This window comes from Manis pentadactyla, chromosome 6, assembly GCF_030020395.1.
Source record: "Manis pentadactyla isolate mManPen7 chromosome 6, mManPen7.hap1, whole genome shotgun sequence".
NCBI lineage: Eukaryota > Metazoa > Chordata > Mammalia > Pholidota > Manidae > Manis > Manis pentadactyla.
Window position 1 is genome coordinate 109,027,185 of NC_080024.1, and position 8,815 is coordinate 109,035,999.

The following is an 8,815-nucleotide window of genomic DNA, read 5'->3' on the forward strand; positions in this document are numbered from 1 at the left end:
TCAACACACAGAAATCTGTGGCTTTCCTATATACTAACAATGAACCAACAGAAAGAGAAATCAGGAAAACAACTCCATTCACAATTGCATCAAAAAAAATAAAATACCTAGGAATAAACCTAACCAAAGAAGTGAAAGACTTATACTCTGAAAACTACAAGTCACTCTTAAGAGAAATTAAAGGGGACACTAACAGATGGAAACTCATCCCATGCTCTTGGCTAGGAAGAATTAATATCGTCAAAATGGCCATCCTGCCCAAAGCAATATACAGATTTGATGCAATCCCTATGAAACTACCAGCAACATTCTTCAATGAACTGGAACAAATAATTCAAAAATTCATATGGAAACACCAAAGACCCCGAATAGCCAAAGCAATCCTGAGAAAGAAGAATAAAGTAGGGGGGATCTCACTCCCCAACTTCAAGCTCTACTATAAAGCCATAGTAATCAAGACAATTTGGTACTGGCACAAGAGCAGAGCCACAGACCAATGGAACAGACTAGAGAATCCAGACATTAACCCAGACATATATGGTCAATTAATATTTGATAAAGGAGCCATGGACATACAATGGCAAAATGACAGTCTCTTCAACAGGTGGTGCTGGCAAAACTGGACAGCTACATGTAGGAGAATGAAACTGGACCATTGTCTAACCCCATATACAAAAGTAAACTCAAAATGGATCAAAGACCTGAATGTAAGCCGTGAAACCATTAAACTCTTGGAAGAAAACATAGGCACAAACCTCTTAGACATAAACATGAGTGACCTCTTCTTGAACATATCTCCCCGGGCAAGGAAAACAACAGCAAAAATGAGTAAGTGGGACTATATTAAGCTGAAAAGCTTCTGTACAGCAAAAGACACCATCAATAGAACAAGAAGGATCCCTACAGTATGGGAGAATATATTTGAAAATGACACATCCGATAAAGGCTTGACGTCCAGAATATATAAGGAGCTCTCACGCCTCAACAAACAAAAAACAAATAACCCAATTAAAAAATGGGCAGAGGAACTGAACAGACAGTTCTCCAAAAAAGAAATACAGATGGCCAACAGACACATGAAAAGATGCTCCACATCGCTAATTATCAGAGAAATGCAAATTAAAACTACAATGAGGTATCACCTCACACCAGTAAGGATGGCTGCCATCCAAAAGACAAACAACAACAAATGTTGGCGAGGCTGTGGAGAAAGGGGAACCCTCCTACACTGCTGGTGGGAATGTAAGTTAGTTCAACCATTGTGGAAAGCAGTATGGAGGTACATCAAAATGCTCAAAACAGACTTACCATTTGACCCAGGAATTGCACTCCTAGGAATTTACCCTAAGAACGCAGCAATCAAGTTTGAGAAAGACAGATGCACCCCTATGTTTATTGCAGCACTATTTACAATAGCCAAGAATTGGAAGCAACCTAAATGTCCATCAATAGATGAATGGATAAAGAAGATGTGGTACATATACACAATGGAATACTACTCAGCCATAAGAAAAGGGCAAATCCAATCATTTGCAGCAACATGGATGGAGCTGGAGGGTATTATGCTCAGTGAAACAAGCCAAGCGGAGAAAGAGAAATACCAAATGATTTCACTTATCTGTGGAATATAAGAACAAAGGAAAAACTGAAGGAACAAAACAGCACCAGAATCACAGAACTCAAGAATGGACTAACAGGTACCAAAGGGAAAGGGACTGGGGAGGATGGGTGGGTAGGGAGGGATAAGGGGGGGAGAAGTAGGGGGGTATTAAGATTAACATGCATGGGGGGGTAGGAGAAAAGGGAGGGCTGTACAACACAGAGAAGGCAAGTAGTGATTCTACAACATTTTGCTATGCTGATGGACAGTGACTGTAAAGGGGTTTATAGGGGAGACCTGGTATAGGGGAGAGCCTAGTAAACATAATATTCGTCATGTAAGTGTAGATTAGTGATAGCAAAAAAAAAAAAAAAAAAAAAGGGCAGTTCCTGTGTGGTAACCTCCAACGAGTTCTACACAAGGGTATAAAGGGCATATAAAAGTGTAGGCAAAGGGTCTGTTTGTGTTTATACAGAGGATCAAAGCCTAATTGGGCTACCCCAAAAATGAACTAAGATACGATATGAAAAAGAACTTCTAACATCTGCACTCTCTGGAAGACTCATGCCAGAAGATGATCATCAAAAAACCCCAACAAAGATCCACGCACTGCTACAGCTGTAGATGCACTCATCCCACCAGTTCCTGGACTTGCCATGGGAATGAGGAAGGAGATATCTAAGCTGGCCTGTGCATACAGTAAAACAACAAAATTGGACTGGATCTATACTGTTGGAACTCAACCAAGAATTTGGAGAAGTGCAAATTGTAGCGCTCCAAAGTCTTACAACTACAAACTATTTACTGTTAAAAGAACATATGGCATGTGAACAGTCCCCAGGAATGGGTTGTTTTAATTTGTCTGATTTCTCTCAGACTGTTCAAGTTCAGTTGGACAATATCCACCATATCATAGATAAGTTTTCACAAATGCCTAAGGTGCCTAACTGGTTTTCTTGGTTTCACTGCAGATGGCTGGTAATTACAGATATGCTTTGGTTATGTAACTATACTCCTATTATGTTAATGTGTGTGTGCAATTTAAGTAGTAGCTTAAAACCTATACATGCTGAAGTTACTCTACAAGAAGATATATCAAAGAAATAATCAATCTTCCCATGTTTTCTTCCGCCTGCTACTTCTATAGCTTTTCTTCTTCCTTCCTAATTACAACCCTTAAATAGAATTCGTGCCTCATATCAAATTTACCGAGTATCATAATTCTTCCAAGTGGTAAAGATACCTCAAGACAAATGCTGGGCATAGAAGCCACAGGGCATAAATATGCAAAGAAGTAAAAAGCTAACTTTTTCAAACAATAAGGCTTCTCTCTCACTTACCAACTTCACATTTCCCTGTATGGCCCCGGAAGATGACTGGTTAGCCAGAGACGGGTAAGATTCCTCAAGGGAGGAACAACCTAAGACAGGCACAGTCGCAGGGGGGCCATCAGGTGAGAAATTGGGGATCAACAGAGGTGAGGCTTAGAACCTCACCCCCCCCGTTCTGAGAGAAATCTTCTGCATACGTGGATGTTTTATTGCCCTGGTCTAGCTTGGATTAACACATAGTCTACAGGCACACACCTGATCATCTACATGTGCTCTCTTACAACACTAAACTATGTTTTCTACCTTTATCTTGTATCTACCTACCACTTCAGCATTTTATTAAAAATAATAATAAAGAGAGAAATGTGGTATCCACATATAAATCAAGTATAAAAACCAAATGAGTATTCATATTTGAACTGACTGTTTATAGTTCATAATGCATGAGCAAAACTGAAAGTTTCTGTGATGACTGCCCTTGTACTGTTCACTGTGTAACTTATTCATTATGTAAGAATTTGTTCTACATGTAAAAACTTGTTTGTTATGCCTCAGAAGATTGGAGACTGACAAAAATTAGGCTTGGGGTGGAATAATGATTGTGCATTGAGCATTGACTCCCCTATACAGAATTTTATTGTCGTTAACAACCATTTGATCAATAAATATGAGAGGTGCCCTCACAAAAAAAAAAAAAAAGAAGGACAGACTTCCAATGGTAAAATAAATTAGTAACCGGGATGTAATGTATAGCATAAGGAATATAGTCAAGATATTGTAACAGCCTGGTAGGGTGATAGCTGGAACCTAGAATTATGTATATAAATGTTCTACCACTGTGTTGTACACTTGAAACTCATGTAATGTAATACTGTGTGTCAACTACCCTTCAATAAAAAATAATTATTAAAAAGAAAAAAAAAAAAAAAAGTCTAGAATGGTCTAATAAAATACCCAGTGTCACATGGATTGTATGTGATTAAGCCAGTATTTAAAACTATGTCTCACTCCAAAGTTCATCCTTTTTCAACTTCTTCCCACACAGAAATTCAGAGTTAAATGAACAAGTCAGAAATTGTAGCACTATTTTGTGAGCAATGGTATCTTGCCTAATAACCTTATTGTTAGGATGTTTGATTTCGTCTCTGTAATTAGGACTCAATAGAGCCAATGTTTCATTCAACATTTAAAAAGAAAATCATTTCTGTAGCTTCTTAGGTGTGTTCTTTTTCAGTGCTACATGTGGCAGGAGAGGAGCAGGAGGAGAGAGAAGTAGAATGAGCGGGGGACAGAAAGTAAGACCAGCCCATCGGGGTAGCAAGGCACTGCGGTCACTGCTCTAAAACCCAGAGTAAACTTAAATGGCTTAAAACAACCATTTCATTTTGACGGTCAGGAATTTAAGTAGGGTTTGGCTGACCTTTTCTGTTTCACATGGCATGGATAGAGGGCACTCAGGGGTAGCTTGGAGGGTCCGAGGTGGCTTCGGGTGGGATGAATGGAGGGCTGGCTCAGCTGGGACTGTCCACCAGAGCAGCACCCCTCAGAATGCCCAGCGTGGCGGTGTCCGAGTGGTCACATTCCTTCACAACAGTTCAGGGGTCCAAGAGAGAGAGACCTAAGATATTGGGTAGAAGCTGCAAGACTTCTTAAGAAGGCCAACCCGCAGAAGTCCCACAGCAGCACTTCCACCACATCCTTGTTGGTTAAACAAGCCATTTAGGCAGATTCAGAGGGAGAGCAATCAGGCCCACTTCTAAATATGAGGAGCAGCAAAGAATTTGGAGCCATCTTTAATCTACCTCAAACGGAGAATAAAAACAGTAGCTTAAGCAAGTAGCTCCCTCATAAAGTCTGGATGAAATCAATCCTGAGTGAATAAGGTGTCAGGGACCTGAACCCCTTCTGTCTTGTTGCTCTGCTTTGCCCGGAGTATTGGTCCAAGGCAGGTATTGGTAAACCACAAGTCTTTGAGCCAAATTTGGGCCACAGCTTGTTTTCATAAATAAAGTTTTACTGGCACACAACCATGCTTGTTTATTTAGTATTGTCTATGACTGTTTTCGTGCTTCAGTGGCAGAGATGAGTAGCTGCAGCAGTGACTGGCCTAAAAATCTTAAAGTATTTACCATCTAGCCTCTCACAAAAGAAGTTTGCCAACCTCGGTGTAGGGCACTATCTGAAGGTTGTCCATATTACTTCTGCACACATGGGAGCTGGGGAACATCCTTATTCTGGAAATACCCCATCAAAAACTGGGACTTTTCTATTACTATAGAGAATTGGGAATGTATAAACCAGAGCCAAGCCACAGACTCTGTCACCTAGGTCCAGCTGTAAGAGGTAAGAGGTTAGAAAGCTGGACAGGCATCTACAGGAGCCAGCCACAGGCAACAGAGGCTATTCCAGTAGTCCATTCTTGTGCTGACTCTGTCCTGTCAGGTGGCCAGAGTGGGGCAAACAGGAGTGCAGGCCACGTGGAGCAAAGTCAGCAAGGGGGTCTGTCAGCAGGCCTCTGAGTCCTGCTCTGTACACATGGGAAGGAAGCTTGGGAAATCTCATTACTGCAGTAAAAAGGACAAGATTTCTGTGCTGGAGAAACTGGAGTGACTGTTGGGCTTCAACAGCAGAGGACTACAGAGGGAAAGATAGAGACCCATTTATCCAATAATGCTGAAAAGTGGAAGCTGGTTCCAGCAGCAAGGGACACAGCTGGGCTCTGAGGAGTGGATCACACACTAGGAGTCAGATGTGCACACACCCAAAGTTAATGGCCAATACGTCTTATCAGGAAAAAAATGTGTCCAGAAAGTCCAATGGTACCAAGTTTAGAAGCCAGTTAGTCATTAGCATGAGCAAAATCGACATTGATCACAGGTCCTCTTCAGGTTTCCTTTATGTATTCAAAAGCCCAATCTTCCTGTCCCACCTAGGACATTTTTTTAAAAGATACACCCAAAGAACATTCTCTCGAGTGCATTGCCACTGCAGCTAGATGATTATTATCCTGAATATTAACTATTATTATGGTCACGATCAGCATGATTTCCATGTTTTCCTGTGTGTCCAAGCCCACAGCCAGCCACCACAGCCAGCCTTGTGTTTTGCCTGGGAAACAGATATCCACTCACTGATCTAAGCAAACAGACGCTACAGGCAGCAGTCATGCAGATCTAAGTAGAGCTGAGTGTGCTGGAGAACAGGTGACCAGATCAAAGGCAGGGGAGCAGGTTTATATCCCCGGGAAGATTACAATGCACCAGCCTTGGAGCTTGCTGAGCAGGTATAGTTTCATGAAAGCATTTGTTCCAGTGACGCCTATGGCAGCTCAGCCTGAGTGCAAAAAGAAACATGAGGAGTGCATTGAAGAGCAAAGCCAGACCATAATGAAGGACAAACAAACCAAGCCACCCACCGGGGTCCAGGAGAGAGCACGGACAGTCCTCCAAAGGCACTTAGCCAAAACTCAGAGAGTGCCCTGGTCATCACACAAAACGCCCTAACTGTGCTTCCTCCTACAGCACTTGATTTAAATTTTGGTGCCAAATTTTCTACAGTTCACATTACATTAGGGTCCCTGGTACACATATCTTTCCCTCCTACTAGGTGAGCTCTTCAAAGATAGGTCATACAATTTATTCATCTGGTTTCTCTCACATGGAGCACAACAACAACAACACAGCAAGGTTTAGTAAAAAAAATATAATTTAATGAAATAAGGAGCAAAAGGAAACATTTTTAAAGACTCAGAGTTGTAATGAATCTAAGATATAATGAAAATGGCAATTCCCAGTAAAGAGGAGAATGCCCAGGAGGAAGATGATCGAGCAGCCTTCTGTGCCCACACTCAGAGCACATCTCCACGGGATACCAGACACCCCCAGAGCTTGCCTCCAAGTGGCCCAACACACTCAGAGCATGCCTCCACGTGGCCCCAGGCACACTCAGAGCATGCCTCCATGTGACCCAACACCCTCAGAGCATGTCTCCATGTGGCCCCAACACCCTCAGAGCATGCCTCCATGTGACCCAATACCCTCAGAGCTTGCATCCACGTGGCCCCTACACCCTCAGAGCATGCATCCAAGTGACCCCAATACCCTCATAACATGCCTCCACGTGGCCCCAACATGCTCAGAGAATGCCTCCACGTGGCCCCAGGCACACTCCCAGAATGCCTCCACGTGGCCCCAGGCACACTGAGAGCACACCTCCATGCACACAAGAACACTCAGAGATGTCCCCGTGAGGGCACAGACACATTCAGAGGGCATCTCCATATTGATGCCAAAGCTTCTTTGCAGAAATACTCAGCCCTTCCAGAAAACTCTCCTCCGTGCCTATTAGAGTTCAGGTTAATACTGACCTTTGGGAGTTAACAGTGTACACCTTCCTTGAGGGAAAGAGGTGTAATAGGAAGAGGATGAGGCAGTGGTGGTGCAGGGCTGCCTGGGGAGAAAGGATCTGGAACCTGGTGAGCTCAGCTTATGCCCCTGGCACTGCTGCCAGGATTCCAAGGAGGCTGGCAGGTGACTAGACATCCAGGAACCGTAGCTCCTCTACAACTGGAGAAGCATGCAGGCAGCCTGGAGCCACAGAAGACATTCTGAAGAAGGGAGGCAAGCTCTGGATTCTGGGAAGAGTTTGGTATCCTGTGTACATTGCCAACACAAGTGGTATAAAGTGAAAAATTAAAGGTGGGCAAAAGACTTCACCTGTGGGCACTGATGGAATGGGTCAACACCAGTGCCAATCCAAGCTGCCATGGAGACATGCTCACAGGGGACAGACACCCTTAGTGCCTGGGAACCCCAGGGAAGCCAGTCCAGGACCTGAAGGGGAGGAAAGGCAATCAGTAGTTTCATGTGACTTTGGAGAGTGACACAGCATGAGCAGGGTAGACTAATTATTGTAACAAACAACCACCAGACCTCAAGGGCTTGGCCCAACAATGTTTATATCTGCCCATGTAGGTCAGCAGAGCAGGCAGGGATGGTTTGGGGTGGTATGACTCACAGAGTCTTCAAAACCCAGCCTGCCTCCTTCCACCTTTCACCTCCATCACCATCTCAGCGAGGTTTCCTCAGGGCTCTCTGCCGCTGGTTGGCACAAGAGAGAAGGAGAGGGAAGAGAAGATCACATTGGGAAGTTTCTTAGAGTCTAGGCCTGTGAGGCCTCACTTTTGTCTACATTGGTCAGACTCCAGAACATGACAAAGGAGGAAATCTCAGAGGAAAAGTAGGTGGGGTTGGACAAACCAGGAGGCAAGTCAAAGCGGCAGGGCCTGGCGAGCTAAGGTGACTGGAACACAAGAGAATGGAGGCCAGAAACAGAAAGAGGCCCCACAGAGCAGGGAAGTGGGAGGTGGCACCGTAGCTCATGGTCTTGACTCCTTGGGCCACCCATCAAAGCATCTCCGGGTAGCAGGACAAAAGGAAAGCTCTGTAGATGGTGCTGGAAGACCATGGGGCAGACGGTCTTTGGAGGACTCAGGGAGGATAAAATCAGTAGAGAACAACAGTAAACACCACAGGTGAGGTGCAGTCCCACCCATACAAGCTCCTGTGGTGGGTGCGTCTGCGGTAGACAGTGACTCAGACAAGACACAGCTCTAGAAAGTAAAGAGCGATGGCTCCATAGATCCAGGGAGGCAGAGAAGAAAGGCAACGGGACAAAAATTCCTGGCCACTTCTGAAATTCAATGTCTGTAATCAAGACTGAAAAGAAACTGGGTGACAGCAGAGAAATCTGCACAGCCCTGGTCCCACCGTCTGCTCACAGCAGCTGTGAGGATGAGGGGTCTGCAGACTTAGGGCTCCTTGTCACAGTCCACATACATGTTGTGTGGTGCCTTCCTGTCCATAATCTCTGAATGTGACCTGGA